This window comes from Pinus tabuliformis, chromosome 9, assembly GCF_031772625.1.
Source record: "Pinus tabuliformis cultivar Carrire ecotype Pingquan chromosome 9, CPIR1, whole genome shotgun sequence".
NCBI lineage: Eukaryota > Viridiplantae > Streptophyta > Pinopsida > Pinales > Pinaceae > Pinus > Pinus tabuliformis.
Window position 1 is genome coordinate 579,367,899 of NC_142307.1, and position 17,976 is coordinate 579,385,874.

Consider the following 17,976-nt stretch of genomic DNA (forward strand, 5'->3'; position numbering starts at 1 on the left):
ACACACTGTTAGAACTGTGCAATCCTCAAGGAACCTTACCTTGACTGCATGCATGAGTTTCCTTTATAGGAAAACACATGCAACTGATAGTACACCATCCTTGACATTTAGCTCAACTGGGTCTTTCTCATAATAAACATGCATGAGTTTCTAATGAGGGAATCTTCAATTATTTGGAGTACACTGGTTGACTGCATGCATGCATCAACTGATTGATAACTCACAATTAGTTCCTCAAATAGTTTGGAACTAATTTAACTAGACTTAACTCAGTAAACTGAGTTAACTAATTACAACTCAAATATAACTCAGTCTTATCTCCTTAATTAAGGGATAATCTCCTTAATTTAATGGATAAATCTTGCATGACTTCAGAAAGGCTTCTAACTTGAATTTCTCCAACAAGTTAATCCTTAATGAATTAATTAATTATTTCCAAGCAACTGGTGAGACTAAATTTGATTTTAATTCACAATTTTAATTCAAGGACAAATTAAAATTGGAATATTCTGGATTCTATTTTTATCATTTCTTATTGCTATTTTCAGCACCATTGAAGCAGAAAACATCCTTAGACCAGAATTAAAGAGGCAAACCTGGAAGACGGACCCAAATAGGACCAAAACCCAATTGTTCATGCTTCGGGTCGAACATGGGAGACCAACGCTTCAAAAAAATAGGATCCATCTCGATATTCTAGAATCATGAGAGAACCCTACTTGCATGTTCTTCCTTGATGAATTTGAGGGCGAACTAGCCCTTTTGCAAAGTGCATATCATGGGGAGGGCATCTAATGCATGGCCCCAAATTTCCTGAGCTGGGATGCGGAGTAATTTCATCCTCTAGCCCTGCCTACCAAAACCCTTCGACCATGTCCATAATATCATCAACTTGAATTCCCTCTCCTAACACAATCGCCCAATTTTTGCTCTTTACCATGGAGAATTTGATTTTCTTGGGTCCTTTCTTATGGTTCCCACGAGGATACACTTGCATGTGGCACTTGCTTGTCTGCTCGAGCTGTGTCCCCAATCACCACCAGAGGTGGGGTACTAGTTCCAGTTTTGAATCTGCAAGATTCACCTGCAATCTGCAAAACCCTAGCTGCTCCAGAAGCTAAAGGGGACAACATAACGCTGGAAGAGCCAGGGGATGTGGGGGTTTGTCTTCAAAGTGTTCCATCGCAGGGATCTAATTTGAAGGCTCGCCATTCAGGCCAGCCCATCTGACATCCAATATAGGGGCATAGGGTGGGTGGGTAGGCATGCGAGGGTTAAGACAGGACTCAGTAAAAAGGATGGTTTTAGGGGATAAATCATTCAGCGGATCAGGGATCTCATGCAAAATAAGTCAACCAATAGATGAATTTGTGGTAAGGGGTTCGAGATCAGGCAAAGATCTAGATAGAGGGGAGACAAACTGAGCAAGATAAAGAGAAAAGGGAGCGGGGTACCTTCTGGCAGGATAGGCATCGAAGCGAATATTCTGAGCTGATGATATCTAGGTGTCAGATCCGTCTCCATCCCGAGGGATTGATGTGGAGGGCTAGTCCAGATGGTGGTATTCGGGGAAGGATCTCCTGAGAATTCCACCAGTTCCCCAACCATGGTGAATTTCCACTCTAGCATGGCGAGAAAAACCAAAAAATCATAAAAATAAAATCCACTATCAACCATCAACTACCTCGTTTTGGTGGTCGATAGCAAAGCGGAAGCCTGCTGCACAAACGTCAAAGGAAAAGCGGATAAGGATAGTCGTGCCTCACTTAAAGGGGATGAGTTGAAAACCTACCGAGTAGGTTACTAAGGCTAGACATGTCTTCAGTAGGTGTGATCCAGCTAATAAAAGGAAACCCTAACCATCCAAACTACAATAGATGCGTTGAACCAATGGGTAAAAAGAAAACCTAATCCTCCTCCTGAGGTGGTCACAACCACGGAGATGAAAACCACATAGTGATCCTCCCCACCTATATCAAATTGGTTACATCAGTCATATTTGATGTTGTTTTACCCTTTTAACATTATAAATAAATATTTCCCCAAAATATTTGATATTTTCATCATCTTTTTAGCTCATTTGAATTTTTTTTTCTTTAAGATATGTTGAATACAATAATCTTTATATATTTCTACAAAGGGTTGTCTTTGATCTCACATAATTTGTTCCTAATTACATGAACCATTTTAAAGCCCCGTCTTTTAATGTAGTAGGAACCAACTTTAATTTTTAAGTATCTTGTAAATAATCATAACTTCTACAAAGTAATCTAAACTAAAAAATTAAGTTTTTTGGGTCCTCTGTGTAAATACTATGAAAATTTGGAAGTACGAAAGAAGAAATATTTTTCATACTAACATTGGTATCTATATCTTGAATAGGATTTCCATAAGGATCTTCCTCATTATCATTATGTGTATCTCGTATTCCTCCTCTTCCCCTTCTAGGAGGCGGTCTTCTTCCTCATCTTCCACCTCTAGGAGATGGTGTGACACCTCTCCCTCCACCTAATATTATTTCATTTCCATTGGGAGGAGGTAGTACCTATCCTTCTCCTTCAGCCATTGATTCTTAAAAAATAAGATAGTATGGTTCTTTTATTGGATTTCCCTCAATTTTTGGCCTTCCAAAGAATATTTCTTCTTCTCCTCCTCCTTCTTCAGTACGTATCTCAAACTCTTGTGCAATAAGTTGTTTTCTTGTTGAGTGAAAAATAAATATAAATTCCTTTTTTGAATTTCTTGGTTCATCTACCACTACTTTTGTTGAAGAAGTTGGTTCCTCTCTAGCCATGATTTCAAATCTTTGCACCTTTGGAAGCTTTCTTCTACCTGCAAAAGTGTAATACAAGATTTGGATGGTGATGGGGTTCGTACTACACCACATGACTTAGTGGGCATGGTAGGTGATTATGGTATTGAAATTCTTCCTCTAATGAATCTAAATCTTTAATATCTTTCTCTATACATGCATTTTAATTTATGAGACTAAAAATAAATGCAACAACCAAGGTTTAGGAGAAGCCTCACTATAGTGATGTGCATGTTCTTAACTCTCCTCTTAGTGGTTCTCCTTTGTTAAAGTGGTGTAGTTTAAAATCAATCTAAATTAAAATATATATCCTATGTAAACTTTCTTGGCCAAAAATGTTGGTCAATTTAATTGTACACGAATTTTGTAACATTCTATATTATGAATCCAAATTTATAAACTTATGAAGTGTAATGAAAAATATATACAAGTACTTAGCTTCCAATTTTTTTGAATGTAAATTTACATTTGAAGAAAATTCTATGAAAATGAAAATGAATAAATATAATCTAAGTCAATATGATAATGGTTCTTAAACATTTATAGACCCTCTTTTCCAAGTAGAATTTTAATTGAATTTTAACAACAAACTTTCTCAACAATATTTGAATATAATCATTTGAATTTTTTAAAGATTTGACTCTTATTCAATTATAATTTTGGTATTATTAGCATACATCATATTGACACACAAAAATAAATTAAAATCCACACTGCTTGAAATTGGAATTCAAACCACAAATAAATCTAAGTGATAACTTCAGTAAGTCTAAACTTGAATTATTTTTGAAGTTATTTTTCAAGTGCTTGATTGGAAAATTGTTATGAAAAAAGAGTACATGTTTAATGTTAAATAAAATAGAGTATTTCTAATGTTGTAAAGAATAAAGTATGTAAATTAGACTGTGAAAAACAAAAGGAAACTATACTATGAAAAAAATATGAACAAGCACTGCACACCCTAATACAGGGAGCCCTCCTAGTGGTCGCATGAGCATGAAGAAATACCAGAACCTAACTATTTATCGAATCATATATGCATATGAACAAGAATAATAAAAACTATTTGGTATGCAAACTAAACTAAATATAAAAGGTTCATACATTAATTTAAATTTTTTGGGTGTCTATTATATTTTTTCCACGTGTCATGGAGTCCAGGGTAACGCCTCAGATTTTTTTTTATTCGGACCCAATAATAGTGGGGTGGACCCAAGGATGGGGCGTGGACCCAAGGATGGGTGGTGTACCCAAGGATGGTGGGCGGACCTACCCATGGTTTTTCACATGGTTTTAGGCATGATGGTTTTTTGCCCATGGTATTTAGTAGATTTTCTCAAGAAACTATGGTTATGTTCTAATCCAAGTTTAATGGATTGGGCTTTATGAATGTTTTGGAATGTATATATATATATATATATATATATATATATTGTAACATTTAAAGGAATATAATCAAAAATCAATCTATTTTTCCCAGTTTGGGTTCCACAAGTAAATCTTTGAGTTTATTTTTATGTTCTTGCCATTGTATATTTTTAAGTTTTTAAGAATTAGTTTGTAGGTAATTTTTGTAAAGTGTTAAAACCTACATCATGTATCAAAGTTGTTTCATCTTCAAGGGGATTCCTTTACTACTTAGGGTTTTTTCTCGGGCCCATTGTAGACCCTATTATAGTGGGGGATCTACAAGATATATTATTGTGGTGAAAGAAGATGGTGAATAGTGGAAGGATCGAGATAAAAAAATTCAATGGACAAAATTTTGAGATATGGAAGAGCAAGATGGAGGATTTTTTGGTGGATAGAGATCAGTGGATCATTGTAGATCCAAGTACAACACCAAAAAGAATTTTGATAGACGACTGGGTGAAGTTAGATTAGAAGGCAAAGAGAACAATACAATTGTCTCTCTCAGATTCAGTATTGTTGAATGTATCAAGGGAAGTTACAGAAAAGGAGTTATGGGACAAGTTAGGGACTTTGTATCAATCTAAGTCTCTAGTGAACAAACTATTCCTGTAGAAAAAGTTGTATAACTTGAGGATGAAGGATGGAGACTCAGTGACAAAGCATCTGAATGCCTTTAATACTGTGGTAAGACAATTGTTATCTATTGATGTTGAAATATCAGACAAAATAAGTGCATTAGTCTATTGTGTTCTCTACCAAACTCATGGGATAGTCTATTTGTTTCTATAAGTAGCAATACAACTACATTGAAGTTTTAAGAAATAGTATCATCCTTATTGTCATAGGAGATGAGACAGAAAAATATGGAGAGGCAAAAGTGAGATGCCTTGTCTATGAGAGGACGGTTCCAAAAAAAAAAACAAAAATATGTCCTCAAGTGGGAGATCTAAATATAGAGCGATATCTAAATCTCCAAGAAAATTTGTAAATGTATGCTGGAAATGTGGAAAAGAATGGAACTACAAAAAGGATTGTAGATATAATGCTCCTAAGAAAGGAAAGAGATTTGATGATGCTCCTTTGCATAGGGAAAAACCACCTTAGCTAAAAGTGGGGATGTGTACTTATCTTCTTCTTCAAGTACACATGTAGATCATGAGGCATGGTTGATTGAATCATGTGCATCTTTCACTTCACTCCCCATAGGGGGTGGTTCTACTAGGACAAGAAATATGACAGTGGTGATGTATTTTTAGTGGATGACAAGAAGGCTAGAATCACAGGATATGGAAAAATCAAGCTAACGTTACAAGGTGGAAGGATTAGAACACTTCCTAGTGTTCTGAATATTCTTACATTTTCCAAAAATATGATTTATGTAAGTAAGATGGATGATGCATGTGTAAAAATAGTGTTCGAGAAACAAGACTACAAGGTAGTTTGGGATCAATGGTATTGATGTGAGGAGTTCATATTGGAACTCTGTATAAGCTTCTCGGTAGCACTATTATTGATGGGTTAAATAGTTCTCTGGTTCATGAAAACGGAGCAGAAAATCTAGTGGTATTTGTAGAAAATACTATGTTGTGGCATCAAATACTTGAACGTATTGGAGAGAAGGGCCTTAAAATTATGCAAGGTAATGGTATAGTAGAAGATATGTATAATTTCTCTTTGGATTTCAATTTCTATGAACATTGTGTACATGGGAAGAACATTAGGTGACTTTCCCCTCTAGTGCTAAGAGGGCAAAACGGATATTATAGCTTGTGCATAGTAATGTGTTTGGACCCATGTTGGTTCCATCATTGGGTAAGTATGTGTACTATGTCTCATTTATAGATTACTTCTCACGGAAAACATGGATATATTTCCTCACGAAGAAATCTAAAGTCTTCGTCATGTTTAAATAATTTAAGGCTCTGGTGGAAAATCAAACAAAGAATAAGATTAAGGTGTTGAGGATTGATAATGGTGGAGGGTTCTACAATACAAAATTCAAAGAGTTATGTAAGAAGTGTGGTATAAATTGGCAAAAGACTACTCCATACACACCTCAACAAAATGGAGTTGCAGAAACATGAACATGAAATTGATGGAAAAGGAAAGAAGAATTAGGACATGAATTATGGGAAAAGGAAGTGGATATTGCATGTTACTTGTTTAATACATCACCTTCATTAAAATTGGAGGATAAGACTCCACATGAGGTATGGACTAGTAAGAAACCCTCTCTATCACATCTCAGGTTCTTTGGATGTTATGCATATGTAAATGTTGTAAAGGAGAAAATAACCAAGTTGGATAGTAAATATGAAAGGTACACCTTTATTGAGTATAAGGACGATTTAAAAGGTTATAAGGTTTGGAACCCGAAAACAAGGAAGGTTGTGTATAACCGAGACGTGGTGTTTAGAGAGGTTAAATGTGTTATTAAACATGAATTCCTAGCAAAGGAACCAAAGAAGATAAAGTTTGAACTGAAGGAGGAAGAATCAGACTCTACAGTAGAACACGAATCAGAAGAGAAAGAGCCACACACTCTAGTTTTGAGGAGATCATCTCGAGAGAGAAGGCAGTCAAAGAGATATACTCCATCTGATTTATGTTCAAATTTTTCTTTATTTATTATTGATGATGATCCCATAAATATCAACGGAGGAATTGGATTCAAAGGATGGAAAACTCTAGAAGGAGACCATGATTGAAGAAATGGAATCCTTGAACAAAAATGAGGCTTCGGATCTGGTGGAGTTGTCAGCTAGAAGGAAACCCATTGGCAGAAAAAAGTTATTCCCAGTTGTTGAGAATCAATTTTGGTGATATCTTTTCTCTTGATGTCAAGTTAGCTTCTATTAGATTACTTTTATTTGTTGTTGTTTCTTTTTATTTTGAGGTAGAACATATGGATGTGAAGAATACAATTCTTCTTGGGGATTTGGAAGAAGAGATTCTACATGAAGCAACCAAAAGGATTTGCAGTGAAGGTCAAGAAAGAATTGATAAGCATGTTAAAAAAGACTTTGTATTGGTTATAAAACAAACACCAAGGATGTGGTATCAAAATAATTATACATATATATGGGAACTTGGTTTCATATGGAGCAAAGTGGATCATTGTCTGTATTTTAAATTAATTGGTGACCATGTTATTTATTTGGTCTTGTATGTGGATGATATCTTGTTGATTGGAAATGAAAAATAAATTATCCAGGAGTTGAAGACCCAATTGTCCTCCAAACTTGACATGAAGGATCTTGGTGCTGCAAACTATATTTTGGGCATGGAAATTAAATGAGGTCCAGCAAAGAGGAAGTTCTGGATAAACTAGAGGAAGTATGTTGACATAATATTGCAAAGGATTAATATGTAAGTGTTGTAGCTACAACAACACCCTCCAAAATTTTCTCTTACACTCAAATTTTGTATCCTTCCTTGGTCTTTTCATTATTTTTGTAAACACTAGATCTCATTTCATGAGTCTTCTCGAAGTTCTTTGGTCCCTTTTGCATGTTGCATTAAATTTCGTCTTTTGGCATGTTTGACTATCGTACAATGTTTGTGAGCCTTTTTTGATGGTTTCAAAGGTCAGTCTTTGATTATTTGAGTTGTCCCAACCATGTAAAAATTTGTCGCATCCATACAAAAAGTCTTGAGCAATGTTGCACAAGTGTCGTCACAATCATCTTAAAGCCTATCTTAAGTGTCTCACTCATCGTATCTTGTCTTGAGGAAGTTTCACAAAGGGAAATGATTTATTTATGTGTTTCGATGATCTTTTTTTTCATGCCATCAAATTATGCTAAGTGTGTGATCACAATCAAGGTTCATCACAGTTCATCACCCATCCCGCGCTTAGCCATTCTCAGAAAATCTTCCCGACTAGGAAACTTAGCTTCATTAGGCCTTGACTGAACTATGCACTCTGCAGTCTTAGCCATCTAATTTGTGACCTAGCTGCTTGGAACTACACAGTGCACAGTCCCTATCCTCCATGGCTGCTTCTTTACAGAATTCCTTACTCCAACTCCCAATCTTGACCTCCAAAATTGCACAGTTTTGTCTCTCAGTCTGCCTTGAACTACGAACTTTACATATTCAACCCTCAAGCCTTTTCCTTACCTAATGGAACTATGAAATCCAGAATCCTAGCCTCCCTTGGCCTCCAAAACTATTTGTATTATTCCTCCAGTGTCCTTTCCCTCACCGAGACTCCACTGCCTCTAGAAACTACATAGTTATTTCCTTCAAGCCTCCCTGAGCTACACATTATACAGTCTTAGAGCCCAAGCTCTCCCCCTGTCTATTGGAATTGCACAATCCATAGGGACTAGGCCATCTACTATTCTATGACTTTTCCTAGGCTTAGTTCATGGATAAGAATGCATCATCTTAGACTAGGGGGTTTTCGGATTGATGTCATCCCGTCATGAGTGAATTTCAGGAACAAGTATATTATCAAGTCATGGTGAGATGATGAAGAATGAGAAGAAGGAGGGAAGCATGCCTAAAGACTCTCTTGCAGCTGAACTCACAAGTGGATCAATCAAGAAGAATCAAAGGGACACAAGTTTTCAACTATTATCCAAGAATAAAGATCATTGAAGGCCCTGCATCACTAAGCCAGGCAGAGGAGAAGAGAAAGCGTATCCAAGAAGACATCTAACACTCAGCAACAATAGTGATTTGACATTGCCACATCACCAAGTAGTCAAGGTCAACATTGGCATGTCATTTCATGTCATGAGTGATCATATGCCACATCATTATTGTGGACCATGTATATTGTATTCAAATGTATTGTAAAGTGGAAGTCCAAAGCACACACATGAATATGAAGAGTCATGTAAGTTGAAAATTCATAGGAAGTTGAAAAGACATGATGGTAGTAAAAGAGTCGAAATGGGGAAGCATCACCCCTTGGTTATATATACCCCCTCATTGTATGAGCAAGGGAATTTTCACCTTGGCTCCTCCTATAAGGCATTAGAGAGATTAGCTAGTTCTTTGAGGAGCAAGGAGTGGCTTCAATGTCCCACTATTGGGGCTAGTAACGTACATTGTAAACATGTGTCTTGGAACTTTTTCTTAATAACAGAAGCCTTTAAGGCCAGCACGTTCTTCATGCATAGGCTATGCGCGTTTGTAAGGCTATTTTATGGACATTTGTATTTCATGGTTGCTTTCACATGTACTAATATAGTCGAACTATTTTGGTTATTTTAGTTATTATCTTATTGAGAATGTGTTGCAATGGTTTTTATTGATGTCCCATCCTTATCAACTATTCTGTAGGATACTAGAAAAATATTTTCTTATTTTTTGGTTGTAACAACCATCACATCTGTTGTGGACTATTCTGCTAGATGTTAGACAGATCCTTCTAGTTCATGTGTGTCTCTTCCTAGGTGGTACTATTACCTATCATTTAGAAGATCACTTTTTCTCCCCCCTTTGCAGTAGAAGAACCTTGACACATTTGCAATTGGACACTCACCAAGGACACCTCCCTTGCTTTTCAAAGACATGATCATTGCATCACTCTCTTATGTTGATAGCTAGAGCCAAGGAAAACCTTTAAGGATTTGGAAATCAAGCCTTTATACCGGATGGGCCTCCTACACCAAATGGTGTAAGGTCTGATTGGGACTTCATACTAGGGAGATCCCCTGAATGTTGGCAGGTCCAACACCATCATTATTTCTAGCACTAGAATGAGGGAAACTAGTATTTTATGGCTGATAGACCCACTAACCCCATCATCCCATTTTCTGGTCAAGGCAGCAATGTTCATTCTACCTCCCCTACTCATTCTTATGAAGTTGATGACTCTTCTCAACCTAGGCTTGAACATGAAATTCCGTACACTTAGATTCGGGATATCCACCCCATCACCCATCAATTTGTGAAAGTTGTTAGATTGATTAAAGGAGTAATCAATCTTCCATTTTCTCCAACGACGAACAAGACCACCTCCACATGGATAGTAGTTTCGTCTGTTGAATATGTTGTTCTTACCACTCTTGAAGAATTAATAGACTCTTTGGAAAAGGAAGAAGAGCCTCCACTCTTTTATGGTGGTAATGGAGCAACATTCTTCTCTCAAGTGCAACTTTCACCGAGATATACAGAGAAGAAGAAGATGAGGAAGAAGGGCCATAAGACTCTAATAAGGAGGAGGACGACAGTGAAGAAGAAGATATGGCAAACTAAAATCTAGATTGGATGACTCAGGGCCCACATGTACTTCCAGGTGTCCTGCACAAGATGCTAAGGCATTCGAAGAAGCTTATAACGAAGTATGACCTTAATAAGATAGCAAAGGCTAAAGACCATCTGGATGACTTTTACTACATCTGCAAAAACTTGAGGTACATTATGATGATGTTGCATGTAGACTTTTCTCATGTACCTTGGATGGTATAGCAGTTGTATGGTATCACAACCTTCCTCCAAACTCCATCCAGAATTGGAGGGGGTTCAAGAAGATCTTCCTTGAAAAATTTGGTAATGAAAATACCCTCACCATGTTATTGAAAGAGATTTGTAATATTAAGACGGGGAAAAATGAAAAAGTGAAAGATTTCAACCAAAGGTTCAATCGCATCTTGAAAAATTTCCAGAAAACACAAAACCTCATGACTCCATCACCATAGATTACTACTTTTTCCTAGCCATCAAGCATTGCATAGTTTGTCAAGTGAACTGTGAAATAGACATTGATGGAAAATTACGAATAGGCCATCACTTTCGAGAAGGACTTGCCCACTATTGGAGCCTTCTCAGATGATGAACTAGAAAAATACTCCAAGGAAACAGGTAAGAGGTCCCAGGCCTCTATGAGTAGGGATAAAGAGAAAGAACCAATTGATCTTGAAAGCTTGACTCATCTCGTCAAGTCTCTATCCACTGAAATGGTAGAACCCAAGTAGAGGACAAGCGATACCACTATGAGCAACAAGCCTCCCAGGTTTAACCCATTTAGAAGGATTTTAGCTTCTAGCAGGGACAATACCCAACCGATTAATTCTACGTAGAGTTCCAATGTTATCATAAACATTGAGAAGATGGGTACGAAGCAATATTTCACATTTCATCAAGAACATCATTCAAAAAGGATGTGCCCACATGGAATCAATCCATAAGCATGATGGCTATGCATCTTTTTGATTTGGTCATGGTTGAAGAGTATACTAAGCCTATTAGAGAAAAGGAAGAAACTAGTATAGTTTATGAATCTCCAAGTGTTGGGCATGTAATGAACATGTTTAACAATATTATCACAGTGCAAAAAAGCATTGCCGATAAGTAGCCTCTGAGTGATAATCCAACTAAGAAGAAAAGCAATTGGTACAACCTAAGAATCCAAGGGTTGGCCACCACAATTAAGTTGCCGCAACATAAATTCAAAGAAAATATTTAAAAAAAATCAACCCACCACTAACTCAACGCAACACTCTAAGAGCAAGTCCTAGAATCTAGTCTCAGCGAAAAGTGGTTCCGACAGCAATAAGGATCGAACCATCACCCTAGAAATCACAAACCAAGTTCCATCCCCGGAAACCTTGGCCAGTCTTCCCGCTGTGGATTATAACATTTTCATTGATATCAATAAGGTTTGTGCAAACATCTCAATGCTTGAACTAACAGAGATCACAAGTGAGCGGGACATCCTTCTACAGTGACTCAGGGAAACCTCTATAGGTAATGCTACCTCTTTAGATAAGTGATCTAGTAAGTCTCCTAGTACTCTCGAATCTATACTTCATGTACTTACGATGGATGCAAACACACTCCGGCCGACGTTCTTGTTAACTTTTGAAATATTCAATTTAAATGTACGTAATTGCTTGGTTGATTCCGGTGCATCGGTGAACTTAATTCCATTATCTGTTGCCAAGAAGATCAATGCTAAATGGGAAAATATAGATGCACGGATTATTCAACTGGAAAGGATGCATGTCAAGGAAATTAGTGAACTCAGAGATGTTATCATCTGCTTATCATCTGACTGACAAGCCCACCAGTGTATCAACTTAGTGATTGTGGACATTTTGGAATTCTTTATAAACCATTCATCCTGGATAATATCATTGATTTATGCATTTTTTATGACAACTAACTAATATTTCATTTCATGGCGAATGCTAACATATTCAAAGACGCAATGATCGATGAGGATGAGCATGAAAAGGCACTACAGGATGCAGCCAATGTGAGTAAAGGAAACCTCATACCCAAGGGTGTGGTATCATTGGAAAAGCTGTATGAGAAGATCAAATTGGGAACCGATAAGGATCCAAAATATGTCAATCTCGGTACTTGTTTCACACCACAAGAGCGGAAAGCCTTCATCCACTTATTCAAGAAGTAATGTGATGTCTTCGCATGGACATACATTGAACTCAAGACATATGACATGTGAATCATCCAGCATGTGATACCGATTAAGGAAGGGACCAAGCCATTCCAACAAAAGCTGAGGAAAGTAAATCTAATGCTTGAGCCTCTCATACAAAAAGAGTTGAGAAAATTGTTGGATGCTCGGATCATATATAGAGTGCGACACTCGACGTGGGTGTCAAATTTGGTCCCTGTAAGGAAGAAGTCCAGGGAGATCCGCTTGTGTGTAGATTTCCGGAATCTCAACCGTGCCTCGGACAAAGACAACTACCATGTGTTGTCTATGGAGAAAATATTGCAAATAGTCTCAAGGTCCGAAATGTTTTCTTTATTAGAAGGATATTCTGGATATAACTAGGTTCTGGTTGCAGAGCCTGATAGACTCAAAACTATGTTTAGAATGAAGTTGGGCACCACTAGTACAAAATGGTTAATTAGTTACTAAAAAAACGACTAGAATTTGCAAATAAATGACTATTTTTTGGTCGGTGACCAATAGTAGCTAATTTACAGTATCTTATAACGTGACCAACTTTTATTCATTTTTAGCTTAGTCATTAATTGGTTGTCTCAATTTTATTATCTAGTAGTATATTTAGTCATTAATTTAGACATTAATTTAGTCATTGATTTGGTCATTAATTTAGTCATTAATTTGGTCATTGATTTTGTCATTGATTTGGTCATTAATTTAGTCATTGATTTGGTCATTAATTTAATCATTGATTTGGTCATTAATTGTCACAATTAATGACCAAATATACAACAAAATATATTACTAAAAGATCACCAAGAAAACCAATTAATGACCAAAGAAATATGACCAAAATGTTGGTCGTGTTATAAGATATTGTAAATTAGCTACTAATAGTCATATATATGCAAATTTTAGTCATCATTTGAAACCAATTAATGACCAAAGATATATGACTAAATTTTAGTCATGTTATAAGATATTGTAAATTAGCTACTAATAGTCGTATATATTCAAAATTTAGTTGTCATTTGTAATAAAAAAATTATCATTTGCATTAGTTATTTATATTTTTTGGTAGTATCATATTCATTATATAAATTACTACTTTAGTAGTTTATATTCATTTAATTTATTTTCATTAAAAATCGTTATAAGCAACTAATTTAGTTGTATATTCATTTTATGTGTTCATTATTAATAAACATAAACTACTGATTTAGTAGTTTTAAATTGATTTTATGTTTTCATTATTAATAAACATATATTAATTAGTATGATTTTGCATCTAAATTTAAAAAATGGCATACAATGTACATGTTCGTATAATATGAAAACGCAAAGTTACATATGTTAATTACAATACTAAGTAATATCAAGTGAAACTATAAATGATTCCAACCACATAGATTATATTATATAAAATGTCAAGTATTACGATATGAGTTTTCAACTTAATATTGGTTGGAGTACAATTTGCACACGAAATAGTGTTTCATCACTTCAAAACATTATCATTGTATTGCCAAGGCATTGTAGGTGAATTCACCAACTCTAAGGACTTGACCATTAGTTTTTATGTGTGTGTCTTATGCGGGATATTGGCTCTATGAGTACCAGTAGACTAGTTCTCTTCTCTTTCTATTTAATTTTCATTTTGTCGATCTAGTGTTATTGTTCTCTTTTTTCAATTCCTACTTCTTACCATCAACACTGAGTTCCTTTCCTAAAAAAAGAAATACAATGCAAAGTATAAGACATGAAATTCGATGAACACTGGAATATAAACTAAAGTAGACTATAAAATATTTAAACGATATATACCTCAACATCAGCAATATTGTTAATGTCATTTTCCCCATAAAAACAAGAAAATCGAACAATTTTTCTTTAGTTGGACAATAGTGGCCACTATGTGGCCAGATGACCTATATAAACAAAGCAAATAAAATGTCACCATAGAATAAATTGTGTACCTACTATGTTTTCAGTGTACAACATTTGTTCATGAAATGTTATCTTCAACTAAAGTAATAAATGTAAATAGACGCACACATTTCTATCCCAATATTTTGAATTCCCATGCTTATGGTACATTGCAATTTTGATTTTATCCAACATAATCAAACACATCGGAGCTAGCAATTTATATTAAGAATGTCTCATGCTCCACTTTTGTAGTTGTATTGTTTCCTCTATAGTTATCTTTAAGAAGCAGTGACACTTCAATAATAAAACTTATCAGTAGAAATCTAATGGGGGGAGCAAAGGATTGTCGATACAAGATTACAACAAGAAACTAAAAAAATAAGACAAGACTTTGTAAATTGCGATACTAACCAGGAATATAGCTTCAACATAGTAATATTCAATTGTCAGCGTACTATTCCGGGGGAAAAGGAATCCAATTCCCAGAAGCCAACAAATTATGTATGCCCCTTGTTTTCCCTGTAATTAATTGAGAAACATTAGCACATGCAATTTCCATTTAGAATATCTGAAATGATTCTATAAATATTCAAAGAAAACTTAATGTTACTCATTCATTTTTCTCTAATGCAGAAAAAACTAAATATGCTAACGTGTTTTTGAGCTGGAGAATTATGTAATTCATTGTGTCCAAAATCATTGCTTATTGTCATGAAAGTTTTTTTTTAATGATCAGGCAATGGGCCTATATTTGATCAGAATACATATTTTTTAGAATATATTCCATTTTTCTAATTCAAAGCTAAATTTCCTTCCAGTTTATGACGTTCAAACAAACTAAAATATTTTTCCTTTAACAAGTCATTGTTGTAATATATTACTAAATGAGCAGCTACGTAATGAAGTTATTAGTGGTGGAATACTAATAAATCAAAAATACATGAAAGAAATAACACTAGTATGTCTTAGGAATTCCAAGTATTTATCCTCTTGGTTGGAAATATTACTTCATGAAAACAACATATTTGACAGAGAACTTTTCTGAAACTAACCAACACCAGTGTATCCAACAACAATGACATTTCTATTGGAATGCCCTCAAAATGTGTAGAAGTATCAAACATGAGTACTAAACTTCCCTATACACACTCCTCTTTCTTCATGTGTCTTCATAGGAAGCCCTCAAGTTCAATACTCTTGCAAGTATTGCTACAAAGTCCTAGCTCTAAAGGCACTCTTATTTCTAATAGATGAATGTATTGTATCTTGGTTCTAAATGATAGAGACAGTAATGGAAGCATCCACTAATCCTAAGCTCAATTATATGTCTCTATGAAATAGCATTAAGGAAAATATTCCTATAAAGCTTTAGGTCCAACTCAAGATGGACAAAGAAACAAGGTTTGACTTAAAATCGGGCAAGACTTAAGAGCTAATTCAGGAAATTTGGTCAAAAGAAAATAACTTGGACAAAGTTTTTATTTTTTAACTATCAATTTTTACCCGATTCTTGCCCAACGCCAAGTTAGATCATGAGATAGTTCTGCTCGATTCTGATTTATACCTTGAATTTCGTTCAAGTTAAGCTTCGACTCCATTTGATCTGCTCATATTTAGATCCTAGCTGAGTCAGACTAGCCAAGTAAGCTCAATTGAATCTGGTAACTATGGCTACAAGTACCTTTACCCATTAAGGTAACAATGGCCCAAACCTAATATGAAAAATAAATACAATGTCATGAATCATTTCTTATGAATTAGGATTGATACATTTCAAATGATGGAAATGTTATGTTGTCATGTATGGATAGGGTTGACAAGAATATGGTGAAATTTTCAAAGGTTGCAGGTTGTCACAAATAATGGTATGGTAATTCAAGCCCAATTGGCTTCCTATGATCAATTTTGATTATACTTATAGGACCATTTATTGCAAATGTGTTGGAAAATGTATCAAAATATTTGTGTTAGGTCCTTTTTTAGTTAAGATATTGTTAAAATTGGCAACTAGGGTCAAACTCCATGTGGGTCTTCTTATTTATGGCAACTGATATTTTTCTTGGATTCCTCTTGTCGAGAGGTGTAGGATTGATCTAAATATCATGCGATTTTGACATGTATTCATGGACATATGAATTTATTTATGTTATTTGACAATTTGTCAAGGTTGGCCATCAACCAAATTACCCCAACTTGTCCTCAACATTTTATTATAAATAGAAGAGGTCTTCAAGTCATTTTTTACACACACTTCTCCTAAGATCTCTCTCCACTCGTTTGGGTTTGGTGGCTAGAGAGATCAAGAGGGAGAAGCCCTAGACGTAGTGAAGAAAGGGTCTTCTAAGAGAGCCCTAGACGCAAAACTAAAGAGCCCTAGCCGTAGTCTTATGGGGAGATCTTTTTGTAGGTAAGAGGAGATCTATACACTATCAAGAGGGAGTTATATTCGCAGCTCAAGGAGGAAGTCTAGTCATTTCTCTAAAAGGAGATCTGACCATGCCCTCAATGCAGTCAAAAAGTATGTATAGCCACTATCTTGGAGGTGCCCTAATGTCCTAAACACAGGCCTTATTCTACAGCAAAAAGAGGCCTAATAAATAGCCCTAATCTGTTGTCAAGAGAGACCCATACGTAGTCTTGTGAAGCTCCTACTTGCTATCATCGAAAGACCTTATACGCAGCTCTCTTAGCCGCATTTGGAGAGGCCCTTGTTATCGGGAAAACTAGTGTCTATACAAAGCTGCTAGTCCCACGAAGGCTGGTAGCTACCTTAGAAACAAACACACTAAAAACTACTTTCGTTATCCTTTATGAGAAATAGAAAAGGGAAGAATAAGGAGACCAACCTCTGTCTTGCGCTTGGTTCCTTACTTGATTCCTCTCTCTTCTCGTAGGTCTTTGCCACTCGCTTCCTTGTCTACCCAGCTTCAAGGAGTACCTGTAGAATCAAAGCAGCATAACACTATTCAAGAACATAGATCTATTATCATAAACAATATAGGATCAGATGTACATTGATCACACAAACGCATAAATCATCAATCATACAAGAATGTGGAGGAAAACTTGAATAGCTTTATTGATAATCAAGAAAGAGCAAAGAGGATTACAACCAATTGTTCCTACCCAGCATCATCCTCTCAGCAAGAAAGCCCTTCTTCACCTCATGAAAATCTTAGATCACCCAACACCATGATATTGCACCAAGAAACCAACAACACTTCCTTACAAGATACAAAATTCCAGCCCCTGGATCTCTGGGATGAGGGATCCATATATAGATGTCTGCAAGGGAGGTGAGTCAGCTTTTGAGATTTGTTTAGTGTCTTCTCTCTGATAGTTCTTGATTCCACTTGGAGGTTGATGATCTCTTACTCATCCCTGGTCGAATTCAGAGAGGCAAGTGTCACAGGAGAGGTTTCTGGAAGATTCCATGCTCCTCCAC